The sequence below is a fragment of the Lactuca virosa genome, chromosome 4 (assembly GCF_052849685.1).
Source record: "Lactuca virosa cultivar CGN04683 chromosome 4, Lactuca_virosa_CGN04683_v6, whole genome shotgun sequence".
NCBI lineage: Eukaryota > Viridiplantae > Streptophyta > Magnoliopsida > Asterales > Asteraceae > Lactuca > Lactuca virosa.
Genome location: NC_136429.1, coordinates 403,649,029 through 403,663,274, shown reverse-complemented (window position 1 = coordinate 403,663,274; position 14,246 = coordinate 403,649,029).

Genomic DNA, 14,246 nt, shown 5'->3' with positions numbered 1-14,246 from the left:
CTCTCCTCGCAAATAGTATAGCCCAAAAGTCGGGTATCGAACACAGGAAACGAAATTAATTGTTTAACCTACTTACTATTAAATTAATCTAAAATTCTAACAAAAGTAAAATGGGTTTTTTTTATCTAATATTACAAGTTTAGATGAACTTAATTTATTAACGACTATTCAATCAAATTATAAAAACAGTTATGTTAGTTTGAATCCACGTTCCCTCAATGGTTTAAATATTAATTATGACAATTCCCGTTGGTTACCAATTAAAATATTATTAGCAATTCAATTCCAAATTTACAAATATTCAATTAATTCATGTAGAGCTATGCATGGTCACACATAATTTAACACATAATCAATTATTAGATAGGATTGGAGCTATGTAAAATTGAGTTAACAAACACAATTGTGGTCACAATTTAAGTTCTCTAACACAACCAAATTCAATACTTCAGTTACTTATCTAAGATTGGTTTGATCTTAGCTCTAATTATATAATGTTCACTAGATTACTAGGTAGTCAAATTCATGCAGATTAATGGTCATTAGACTACACAGAATGTGAATTAAAACAATCAAGTATCAAGTTAAGCATGCTAGGTATAAACAATCACACATAAGACATTAACCAACTAGGAAAGTCTAAATTAATATAAACATGCCATGAGTTCTAGCTTCATATAGCTAACAGAAGCAGTTAGATTTAGCTACTCATCAAAATAATCACACAAGTAAACTTCATATTCAAAGACATGTAATGTACCAGACTATAAACAAAGTATGATCTCCTTCCTCTTCCTAAGTTGAAGCTATGGGATTTCTGACTTTTATTCTTCTTAAAAACGACTTAACTCTATTCTTCCAAAAACCAACCGCCAAACCCGTAAGTGTTAAAGATATATATATATATATATATATATATATATATATATATATATATATATATATATATATATATATATATATACACTTGTCAAGAAATTACATTCCACATCGTGGAATAGGGCTCCACGTCGTGGACTTAGATGAATCCTTATCGGGCAAGGATTTTGACTTTGCACATACTTATATTCCGGAATTTTCCTATCCACGTCGTGTAAATGATATCCACAATGTGGAAACAACTGTTTTCATGGGTTTTCTTCTCTTTAGTCTTCCAAGCCTCCAAAGTTTCATCTTTTGACACTTTTAGTCCTTATTCTTCAAAATGACTTATTTTGGCTGCAAAATACAACTAAATCTTATAAGTACCATTATGCTATGCAAATAACCAAAATATGTATAAAAATGTATTCAAATATTGCCTAAAAGTATGTATAAATATGGCAATATCAGCAAGCGACATAAAAGATCGGGTGGCACCCGAATCAAACAATACCAAAGCTGATATATCGTTCACTAAGAACGATCCTATAATCAAAACACATAAACATAAGCAATAATCAATATCAATAAAGAGATGAGGGAAAGATACATACCCGTCACCACGTAGGGAGCTGCTCGTGCCTCCTTCTCTGTCAACTGAAAGGTCGTGCTCTTCGCCACAGGCGCCTCACCCCGGCCCTGACGGCCGTCTGTAATCCTCAATGTAGCAGGGGCAGGTGCTGCCACATGCCCTGCTGCTGCTAAACTCGGGCACTGGGACGACTTGTGTCCCCTGCAATTGCACTGAAAGCAAATCAGGTCTGATGCTGTCATGGTGGTGGTAGTAGCTGTACAATCTCGACTCATATGTCCAGTTCGGCCGTACTTAAAGCAGCCTAGACTCCCTGCCTTGCACGCCTCGTCGTGCATCCTACCACATTTGCCACAACAGCCGCGACCCTGCTGGCTCCTAGGTCTGTGATCTGACACCTTGGGCTTCTTGCCCGCACTCCCTGTCTGAACCCCCTCGGGTTTCCTCTTACTCTCCATCTCTAAATCCAACTCCCTGTCTCGAGCCGTAGAAATCATATCCTCCAGCGTCTTGCAGCTTGAGTGGCTCACAAACTGGCGGATATCACTCTGCAACATCTCATGATACCGAGCCTTTTTCATTTCTTCGTTCGCCACGTACTGCGGAACGAGAAGGGCCCTCTCCCTGAATATCGGGGTGATCTCAGTCATCTGCTGGAGATCCTGGAACTCCCTACCAAGCTGCTGCACCTCTATCAGAGGTGCAAACTCGGCACTGAACCTGGCCGTAAAATCACTCCAAGTCACAGCATGTAGAGCTGCATCATCAACAATGGCATGTCCGACCTCCTCCCACCAGTCACATGCCCTGTCCTTAAGAAGATAGGATGCAAGTCGAACCTTGTCCCCCTTGGGACATCTGCTAGTGCAGAATGTGTTGGTGACATCCACCAACCATCTAGTGCTCGCAATGGGGTCCCGAGCGTCATGAAAGTCAGTGTGCGTGACCCCACCATGGCCGCCACCTCGGTGCGGAAAGCACTCAACCTCTTATCCAAAAGCTCTAAAATACCCTCCTTGATCGTGATGAACATCACAAGAGTCTGTTCCAAGATACTACGCGTGACCTCAGAGGAGATAAACTCCCTAGTTTGGTCGTCTAGCTGCCCTGCTCCTGAGCCTAAGCCAGATCGCTCACCGGCGCCTGAACTGTCGACTGGTCTAGTGCTTAAAACCACCATTCTGAAAAACACATCATAATAAACATCAGAATACTAATCATATCTCGATGGATCATCTGTATACTACAAGTTCCTTGGATTCATCTCAGCCTTCCTTGGCTCGAGTATGGATCCTCTGCTTTCAGTAGTACGAGCCCATACTACCTTGCATATCTATCCGTACTTTCCTCAAGAATTGCCTTGACTTCACCGAGTCCCTTCTACTACTATTGTTTCATGTGCTACTCTCATCCTAGCTTTTCCTTAAGGTAATCACCATCCCACTCTCCACCATCAGCTGCAGAAGAAGTCCTTGTTGTCTCCCCTAAGTAGCTCTCAAATACCATCACATACCACTAAGACTAGATAATTCTAAAAATGAGAGATCCTACCCTACAACGGTTGGACTCAAACAAGAGCTGCGAAATAGAGCTACACGTAAACTTCTAAAACTATTTAGTCCTCGCAATATGTAATTTAACATATTCATTTACTAGTTAGTGAAAGACAACTAGAACTCCTAAAAGCACAAACCAAGCAGCATTCGAGCATTGTGTAAAAATAATCAAGCATATACTAATCAGGCCATCATACTGACTAATATGTACTAGCATGAAGTTCATAAAGCTGATAGACGTATAACAGGCACATAAGGCATCCTTCCTAGATCCTTAGCTCTAATCTAGCATGCAATTCTCATAAACATATCATAACATAAACTTGTATGGGTAATTTGGGAGTACTTACTTGAGCTCGGCTGATTTCATGCACCACACCCTTTTCTCTTTTTCAAAGTTTTTTTTTCTAAAATTCTCTTCTTCCCCTCAAGCTCATTTTTATAAAAAGGTTTTCCTTTTGAAAATTTCAATACCAATTTCTTAGTTTGAGTTCAGACACACCCGGAAGTGTGACCAAAACCCTCAAACCAAGGCTATGCTACCAACTTATAACATCCCAAAAATATAGTCCAAAAATTTCGTTTTAAATCATTTAAGAAAAACCCATAATTCGTCAAACTACATAATAAAATCACAAGTCATGTATCTCAAACTTCGTATCAAAATATTGTATCAAAACCATGTGTAAAAATATCAGAGTCTAAAACATCCCAGGCTGAAAACTGTGGTATGTGCCATGCAGTAATCCCGAGCTCTTCCCTTTGCTATCGGAAGTACCTGAAACCAAAACTAAAAACTGTAAGCACGAAGCTTAGTGACTCCTCCAAACTAACACATACCATACACATAATAGCATACATTAGGCCTTGCCCACTATATCGGGCCATGCCCGGCACCAGACGAATCCGGTATAGGGCCCTGCCCAACATCGGGCCCCACCCGGCATCGAGCCCCGCCCGACATCGGACCGAAGTCCGGCATCGGGCCCCGCCCGGCATCAGGCGCTGCCTGGCATCAGACCGAAGTCCGGTATACGTATAACATATCAACAAATATGTAATATAACACATAACATAAACATATAAACTAAACCATCCTAGGGCTTGCACCGGCATCAGACCGAAATCCGGAACATATAACACATAGCATATAACTAAAAATTCATCGGGCTTGCCCCGACATCGAACCGAAGTCCGGAACACATAGCAATACATGCAAGAATCACAAAGACATCAAGCATAAAGACCTTCATCGGGCCCTGCCCGGCATAGGACCGAAGTCCGGAACACATAAACATATAAACTACATCGGGCTAACCCCCGCATCGGACCTAAGTCCGGCATACGCTAACATACATAAACGGGCAGGCATTGGTGCCTTGGACCCGTTCCTACTGGAGAAAAACTCACCTCTCAAGCTGGCTGCTGATATCTCAAGTGAGGAATCTCTGATGGTTGCTCCAACGACTTCCCGGCTATAAATTCACAAGGAAAACATAGTCAAAAACTGAAAGTCCTTCTAAGGGTAAACTGAAAATCCTTACCTTGGTCAAAGTCAACGCTCTGGTCAAAGTCAAAGTCAATGTCAACTTCCAGTTAACCCAACTCGTCGAGTTACCTCCTAACTCGTTGAGTTCCTACGCTATTCAGACTCGTGATAAACCGAGTTAACTCGTCGAGTCCTTTCACAGACTCGTCGAGTTCCACCTGGTACGAAATCAGGACAAAGCGACTCAACTCGTTGAGTCCTCCTCTGGACTCATCGAGTCCCTTTGTCTGTTTGGGCTATCTTGATGGATTAAGCCACTACACTTCAGATCCAAGCTTCATACTTCACATAAACCCCAAAAATATCTTTTTAAGGGTGAAGTTTCCAACTTTGTCCGTTAATACCTCCTCTTAATGGGTTTAGCTCAAACCCTAACTCCTTGGGACGTAAAACTTGGTCCTTAAGCCATCCATACACCAAACTAAGACTTACAACCACATATCTCAACTCCTAACACTACTTGGACACGTAAAGCTCCCACCTTTCTCTTCATGGATGGCTTTTTTGGGCTAAAAAGGCCAATATAACACTCTATGTCTTGCATGGGGGCTCTAGTGGCATAAAGTTTGCACCTTTATGCCTTAGCAACCCTAAATGATCCCAGATCTGAAAGGAACCTTACTTGGGACGTCCAAATCTCAAGGGTCAAGCTCTTTGTACCAAAACCCTCAAAAGTGGAAAAAAATAAGTACATCTAAAGAATAAAATGATTAGGTGATAGACTTGATTGCCAGAAAAGGAAGGGAATGAAATGTTGCTTCTAGATCTAGAATCTTCTCTTGAATTCCTCAAGCTTCTTCTTCCTATTCAAGCTTCAAAACACACAAAAACATTCAAAAATGGCTCACACACTCACACAATGCTCTAGGGTTTCTTGGATTTGGGTTTAGGACATGGAGGCTGGAAGTAAGGCCATAAGGTGGGCATTAAGTTGCTTAAATAGGGTGGAAAACCCTGAAATTAGGGTTTCATTCTTGCATGCCTACTCGCCGAGTTGAGGACTCTCAACTCGTCGAGTAGACGGCTTTAAACCCACGTCCAATCCCGCTTCTACTCGACGAGTCTGGGGCTCCCAACTTGTCGAGTTGCTCTACAAAATAAGCAAAAAAATACAATTTAAATGCGTACCATGAACGAGGCGTTACAGTTTAATAGATTGCTATTACGCTTTGGAGATGTCTAGAAATGTAGTTTTTCATTTTGTGCTTTGTAAGGACAAGTTCCAAATTTTTGTTTATTTTCAATAAAAGTGAAACTTTGGTTTACTTGGTTGCCTCATTTTATATATTTCCTTGCAATGACATTTATGTAAGTCTTGATTACATTTCTAATATTAGTAATATTAATTGTGGATTTAATTCTTATGATATCCCTTGTGGTATTGTCATAATTGACCAAGTGAAAAGAAATCTCAAAACCAACTAGACAAATACTTGGTGTTGTACAATTTGCATTATATATGAGAATCTTGTTCATTGGAAAATTATGACTAATTCATTAATCACATGTCTATGTGAGTCAATTAAAGTACTAATGGATCTAGTACATGTTGATATGGACTATTCAGATCCACCAAAAAGGAAGATAACTCTATTCGACATGATTTGCTGATGTTTCGGTAAATATAGTTGTGTTTATAAGATTAAGCTTAATTCTGGTACTTTGAAAAGATTCGAAGAGTAGTAGAACAAATAAGAAGAATCTTTCAGGCAAAAAGATAAAAGTTTCTCCAATATAAAAGGAAAGGACAGTACTTTACTATTATGTTTTGTGATCATCTTAATGATTGTGGAACTATATCACGATTGACTCCTCGAAGAACATCTTAGTACAATTATATGACTAAGAAAGGCAATCAGAAGTTGTTGAAATAGTTAGATCAAGAGATGAATCATACTTCGTTTCCAATCAAGTTTTAAAGTCTTACTCTGGTACTACAAATCGTATCTTGAAACTAATTTCAAACTAAGAAGGTTGAAAAAAACCTCTAATATGTGGAGTAAAGTGTTTTCTTACTCTAACACAAATAGAATTTGAGTTGTGATGTTTTCGTTAATCGAGAAATAAAGGATAAATCGAGACCTATTTTGTGAAGGTTTTTCTTGTCGAGAATCCGCACGCACTTTTAAATATTTCTTTTAGTCATCAAGGAATGTTCAGTGAGAAAAAAATCATATGTAAAGAAGTCAGTGGGAGTCTTATTGATCTTGAAAGTTTCAGGAGTCAGTCGACAATAAACCTTTTGGTCATCACTAGTGTACGACCTAAGGTTGATAACGTGTCGTGCTCAGTTGATACATTCTTGTTTCTGTGCACCTTCCAGTTGACTTGACATTGCTTATGAGTTAATACAGTTCTCATTAGAGTGCAAAAGCAAACCATGTTGGTTAGTTAAAGTACATTGATCAATACGGGTGAGTTGCACACATGTATAAAGTTGAATTAGAAGTTGGTTCGACTACAAGTCAGGGGTCCGGGAGCAGCGCCCCTTTGGCAGGGGCTTGGAGTAGCACCCCTAGCGGCGTACAAGGAGCAGTGCCTTGATTTTCTCATTAATTCCAAATTTTACAAGTGGATACATGGTGGAAAAATCGAATTTTTGAGGGGGAATATGGTAAAACTGACTAAGATCGTCAGTTTTGGAAATCCATGATTTCCTTGTTAATTCCAAATTCCCTTGAATTGTTTCCAAAGGAACCCATGACGGCCAACCCTAGAAGAAAATTATACATCTCGTTTTCTATATACACGACTCTCCTCTTGAGAAGAAAGATGACCATTAGCTCTCGTTTTGCTTCATACGAACTCAAAAGTTCTAGCAAATTGGCTTACATTTTTTGTGCCTAGATTTGTAAGTGTCCCCTTGGGATTATCCTAGGCCGAGTTTCTTGTATCCCTGACGTAGCATAGAAATATTAGTTCGAAAAGTGTTTACACGATCCACGGGGTATCCAGATCTCCAATATAAACCCTACCCCCTTTCTAACAATGAACTGATATTTTCTATTTCTGGAGAAGTTTGAAAGCGTTGATTTCAGGCGCTGGAAGAAGAAGATGTACTTCATGCTGACCACACTAAAGGCAACATACATGTTGACTACTCCAAGAACACCTGAACCGGAGGAAGGTGTTAATAAGACACTTGAAGAAACCAGGAAGAGGCAAAAGTTGGAAAACGATGACTACATCTGCAAAGGTCACATTTTGAGTGGCATTTCTGGTGCTATATTTTATATCCATGGTGATGTTTAACTTCTAATTATTTTTGGGACACCCGTGTAATACATCACTTAGGACGCTTCTAACAAGAAGTTTCTGGTTAGTGATTTTAATAACTTTAAGATGGTCGATTCAAGGTATGTAACTGAACAATACAATGGACTCCTTGGTATTTATTGTCAATTTGAACTACACAACATGAATATGGATGAATCCATTGTCTTGTGAAGTGTAATTGACAAACTTCCACCATCTTGAAAAGATTTCAAACATAACCTAAAACATGAAAAGGAGGAATTGTCATTGGTTCAACTTCTAGTCATATTTGTATTGAAGAATCTCATCGCATGAAGGAAGTTAACAAATCCGATAACACCAAAGGGAAAGTTGAATATGGGTAGCCTTCTATTCATATGGTTGAAAATAAAGTTAGGAACCCGAACCATAAAGCACATGGAAAACATAAGCAGGAACATGTCCCAAAATGAATCCAACAAAAAGAAAAAGGAACTAGTTTCTTGGAGATGCAACAGGGTGGGGCATTGCAAGCGTGATTATGTGTAACACCCATAAAATTTCAAACCAATTTAAACCTTTCCAAACATATTAAATTCATCAAACATTACAACGTTGTTTTCAAAATATTATTTATCAGAGTATCCCAGAAACAACATCATAAAAGTGAGAAGCGGTACGATCACGCCTTTGCCTTGCCACGATCTCCTGATGTACCTGAAACAATAAACTGAAACTGTAAGCCTGAAAGCTTAGTGAGTTCCCCCAAATTACCAACCACATACAACCATAATCATATCATATCATACCACAATACAGAGCAGCCATGAATATCGAGTCTAAAGTGTGACTGGTCCGCCCGCACCGGGCCTTCAGTCCACCTGGTCCACCCTCTGAGTCTACAGTATGATTGGTCCACCCGCACCGGGCCTTCAGTCTGTCTGGCCCACTCTCCGAGCCTCGGCACGTCTGGACCGCCCTCTCGGGGCCTTCAGCCTATCCGGATCGCTCGCTGGGCCTTCGGTCTATCCTGTCCGCCCTGGGTATGTTGGCCTACAGCACAAAGCAGGACCCGCCTCAACCCAACCCTAATCAAACAACCATGTGCACATAAACATGTAATCACATAAGTATCCACAACCAAACAAACCAATCCAGCAGATCATATAGCATAGCAACATCCTAACCAGGATACCGACCTAACCGGTCACTAGCATAGCATCATCCTATATACCAGGATACTGACCTAAACCAGGTCACTAACATAATACCATCCTAATTACCAGGATGCAGATCTAACAAATCAAAAACATATCAAACAGTTACCCGGATTCGAATCCGATAAAGGGTCGGCCTTGGTTCCTTAGACCCTGTTGATATAGTGAGGATAACTCACCTTGCAACTGCCGAACCGAACCACGAAAGCACTAACCCGAAGCACTGCTCCAAACTCCAACACCTGATGCCATCAATGGACCATGACATAAACATCCAAAATACCATAACACCCCTGAAGGTCAAACAGCTCAAAGTCAAAGTCCTGGCCAAATTCAACCTTCCTGATTGACCCAACTCGCCGAGTCAACCCGTCGACTCGTGGAGTTCTTATACTCAGAAAACTCCCATAATACGCCTCAACTCGTCGAGTCGACCCAGGACTAGTCGAGTTCAACGATCTCTAAATTCCATCCTCTCCAACTCACTGAGTCGCCAACCGACTCACTGATCCGAAGCTCAACCAAAAGAGGTTGGGGTTCTGTGACCTGACTCGCCGAGTCCAAAAACAAACTCGCCGAGTCCAAGGCAATCTTCAACAGACTCGCCGAGTTGTTCTTCCAACTCGTCGAGTCCATGCCTATCTTCATACGCTCACCGAGTCCACCCATGTGACTTGTCGAGTCCCTTCAGTCCTTCATCCGTACGGAGGCTTTTCGAGCCATGCAGGGGCTCCAAACTGTAGATCCACTCTTCTAGGGCATAACTCCCATGTAAAGTTGCAAACTTTACGTGAACCCAAGGAGTTAAAGGTCCAAATCACTCTAGGGCTAGGGTTTAAGACAAAGGGGCTTCACCAACAACTCATTGACTGATGCTTTATGACATTCTAGATCCACACAAGTCTAGATCTAAACTCCAAACCCGAAATAGATCTCAATCATACCAAAATGGCCCCAAATCTCATTCAAAAATAGATCTAGAAGCAACAAAGGCAAGGTAACAGCTTATTACCTCCAAGATGTGCCCAAACTGCAGTAGATTCTGGATCTACACCACTCTCTTGATGCAAGCCCTTTTGATCTTCAAGTTTCTTCCACTAGAAACAACTTCCAAAGCTTCAATCTCCCTCCAAATGCCTCACACACACGAGCTTAGGGTTTTCTGGTTCTCAAGGGCAATAAGGAGGCTGAGAGAAGGACATAAAATCCTTTAAATAGGGTGCAATCCCCGAGATTAGGTTTTTTCTCATTCCAGCACCAACTCGTCGAGTCCAGCTTCCGACTCGGCGAGTTGGTCACTTAATTCGCGACCCAAAACCCGTTCCGACTCGGCGAGTAAGCATACCTACTCATCGAGTCCCTTCTTCAAAATTACACTTTAAACCCTTAAATCATACTTCTGAAATTTGGGATGTTACAACTTTCCCCCACTTAAATTAGTCTTCGTCCTCGAAGCCTACTACAGTATACGCTTCCGAACAACCTACTCGCACTACAGACTCCGATTTCCCAATTAACTCAGGTCCTCCCAGACCCGACCACTACACCCCCTTTAACATAGCTCCTACTCGCGTGGCATCCTTGCCAATACTCCAAGCCGACCATCGGCCTTTTCTTCTTGAGGACAACACATAATAACCAAGTATCACCCGATGATACTATCCCTTCCTGTCAGGAACACACTTTCCGTGACTTGCAACTACTAGGTACCACCATGACTCACTGGATCCTCTCATAGTGTCAAACTACCCTTCCCTTTCCAAACTAGTGATAGCCCGAGTAGCTCGCAATGATGGAACCCAATCCATCCTCTTCTTGAATCCCTCATCTCTCGTGCTGACAGGATACTGCATCCTTCAGCTTCTAGAAATTCCCATGAATCAACCAGCTATATCTCAAAACCACTCGTACCTGACCCAATCAGCCTCGGGCGGGAATACCAGGCAAACCTATAATGGGTCCAGTCATCCCTAGGATGGTATACCCATGAATTTCCACGCATATTTGGCCCAATCAACCCTCGGGTTGGAATACCAAACGCACCGGGTCCAATCAATCATAGGGTTCGGTCATCCTCGTGATGGAATACCCTAGATTGGAATACCACCACATACGTAACTCAAGCCTACAACCAAACTCGGAACCAAGGATTTATCCTGGCATCACTTCTGAACTCCTCTAGATCGACATCAGAGATAATCATTCCACAACCTTAACGGACACCCAGCCCGGATGTGCTTCCATACATCTGGTACAATCTCAGTGCTCACTATCAATAACTGGAATACCTTCGATCATCCATTCACACTATTGCTTTCACTTCAGTTTCCCAACACTCCTTCCCGGAGCTACTTACATTTCCCTTTCCATTATTGAAGGAAAATTACTCGACGACCTTTACCACACCATCAAGTGCCACGGTGCTAAAACTTCCGCTCTACACTACCCATTGTAGAGCAACTGCTACTCATAACTCCCATATACTCCGAATCTGATCACATAACTAACAAAGCCCAAACACGGCCTTTAGCTAACTCTATAATCATGATCAATACTCGAGGCCAGACCTATTGATTGCTATTGAATGGTGACATACTCACTCATTCCCAGCATACAGGTCTACTAACACATATAGAGTCTTCAGCATGATTGGACCGCCTTACCAGGCCTTCATCCTATCTGGACCACTCTCAGAACCTTCAGCATGTCTGGACCGCCCTCTTGGGCCTTCAGCCTATCTGGGCCGTCCTTCGAGCCTTCGGCCTAACTGGACCGTCCTTCGACCTTCAGTCTATCCGGACCGCTCAAAATTGTTGTACACCACCCTGAACCATTCTTCCTGGGAACCTCTCCCATGTAGACTATTCTAGCACTCTTGGGGTTCCGAACTCCAGATCCATTCTAAGAATTTTAACCCCGGCCTAACCCCAGGCCTCATATCAATCAACCACCTTATCTGAAACCATGGTCTGCTCCATGCCGCACGTGTCTATCACCTGCTCTAATCAGATCACACTCTCAACTAAAGACACTGCTGAATCTAAATAGTTAACCAACCTCGGATGCTTACTGTTTCACCTGAGAATTTTCCAATTCTCCCCAACTAGTGCACCAACTACTAACTACCGATGACGAAACCGACATAGCTCAAACGTCCCTACTCGATATATTCCCCCTTATCCATGAACTGATTCCCTCAGGAGTGAGCAACCTCCACAGAACAACTCTTCCGTCATCGCACATCCCGAATTCTAAGGAAGTTCGAATCTCAGCTGAACACTTCTCACATCGCAGTTGTTATTCCTAGCAGCGAGATCATATATCTTATCTTCCGACCATGAATCCTCCTGGTCGCTAACCAACTACAACTCCTAACTACTAAGATCCTCAATCATACTACGATTCATGTGGAAAGAGGCAGACAGGTTTACAATACCACACAAATAACAAGATAACAAGATGGAAACATACCCGCAGCTGCATTTGGCTCTGCCGTGACCTCCTCTGCTATAAGCTGGAAAACGCGTCCCTGAGCCCTCGGAGGCTCCGCTCCACCCTGACCCCCGCCCGTAATCCTCAAATTGGCCGGTGCTGGAGCCTGCACCGGTCTTGCAACAAGCTGTGGACAGCTGGCCCTCAAGTGCCCAACCTGATGGCAATGATAACAAATCCTCATATCCTGAATCGGGGCCGACTGACGGCAATCCCTCGCATAATGACCCTCTCTCCCGCACTTGCGACACGCACCACCGGATCTGCAAACTCCGGCATGACCCTTCCCACACTTATCGCAAGTGTGGCTGCTCTGACCCCCAATCCTAGAGTCAACGGTTTTGGACCGTTTCGGCGCCGTCTGCGACTGCACCGGGGCCTGCCTCTGCTCTCGCAACTGCAACTCAATCTCCAACTCACGCCGCCTGGCGGCCTCCTGTAACTCCAACAAGGTATCACATCTCTACGTGGACACAAACTGTCTGATATCCCTCTTGAGCATACTCAGATATCGGGACATCTGAGCCTGCTCCGAAGCAAACTCAGGGCAAAACATTGCCCTCTCCGTGAACATCCTGGTGATCTTCGTTACCGACTCTGAATCCTGCTTCAGCTCCAAGAACTCCTGAGCTAACCTCTCTTTCTCAATCCGCGGAACATAACGAGTACTGAACATCTCCTAGAACTGATCCCAAGTAACCGTAGCCTGTTGTGCATCAGAATAAGATCCCGTAGTCAACCTCCACCAATCCTTCACCCCGAGCCTCAAAAGGTTCAGAGCACACCTCACCCTCTGATCCGCTGGGCATGAACACGTGAAGAAAAAACCCTCCACGTCTGACACCCATCTCATAGAAATGATAGGATCATGAACTCCATCAAAGGTAGGGGGCTTCGTATTATCGAAGTCCCGATACTGAAAACCTCGACCGGTTCCTCCCCCTGCCGCTGCTACAGTCGTTGTAGCTGCCGCGGCAGCCGTCTCCGCAAGAGCTGCATAACGCTCATCAAAGTACTCAACCATGGCGGTCTTGATCGACCCAAACAACTCCGACAACTCAGACCGGAACATAGCAGCAACCTCATCATGCAGGATCTCACGAATCCTGGCATCCAACTCATCCGTACGCATCTGACCAATGACCTCGGGTGGTACTGGTCCATCCTGACCATCCGCTCCTGATCCCGATCCCGAACAGGATCCTGCCCCGAAACGTCTCGTAATCGCCATACTGCAATACACCAACAAGACCCTTAGACACATCACATACCCGCCCGGGGAACTACCTCATAACCGACACCCTAGAGAGTTGTGACTTCCTTGATACGCGTATGGGTCCTGTGATTTCAGTAGTACGGGCCCATACTACCTTCCACACCTACCCATATTTGTCTCAAGTATCATCACAACACCCTAACCATATACACACACATGGCGAGCGCTCAATCCTCACTCCTAGAGGAAAGCTGAATATCTCATATAAAGAAAACCCTAGGCTAGTAGGCATCACATAATCAGGCAATTCTATCATGCAATTCCTGAAGATCCCTAGCCTAGTACTAGCATGCTGTTCTAACATATCACATAATCAAATAACTTGTATGGTATTTTGGGGTCTACTTACTGGCTCTGGCTGATCGTACCCTCTGCATCCTCCTTTACTTATTTTGAAAACTTTTTGAAAACCATTTTGAAAATCCCTCCTTGATTTGAGACTGGATTCACACGAATGTTCCTCCAATTC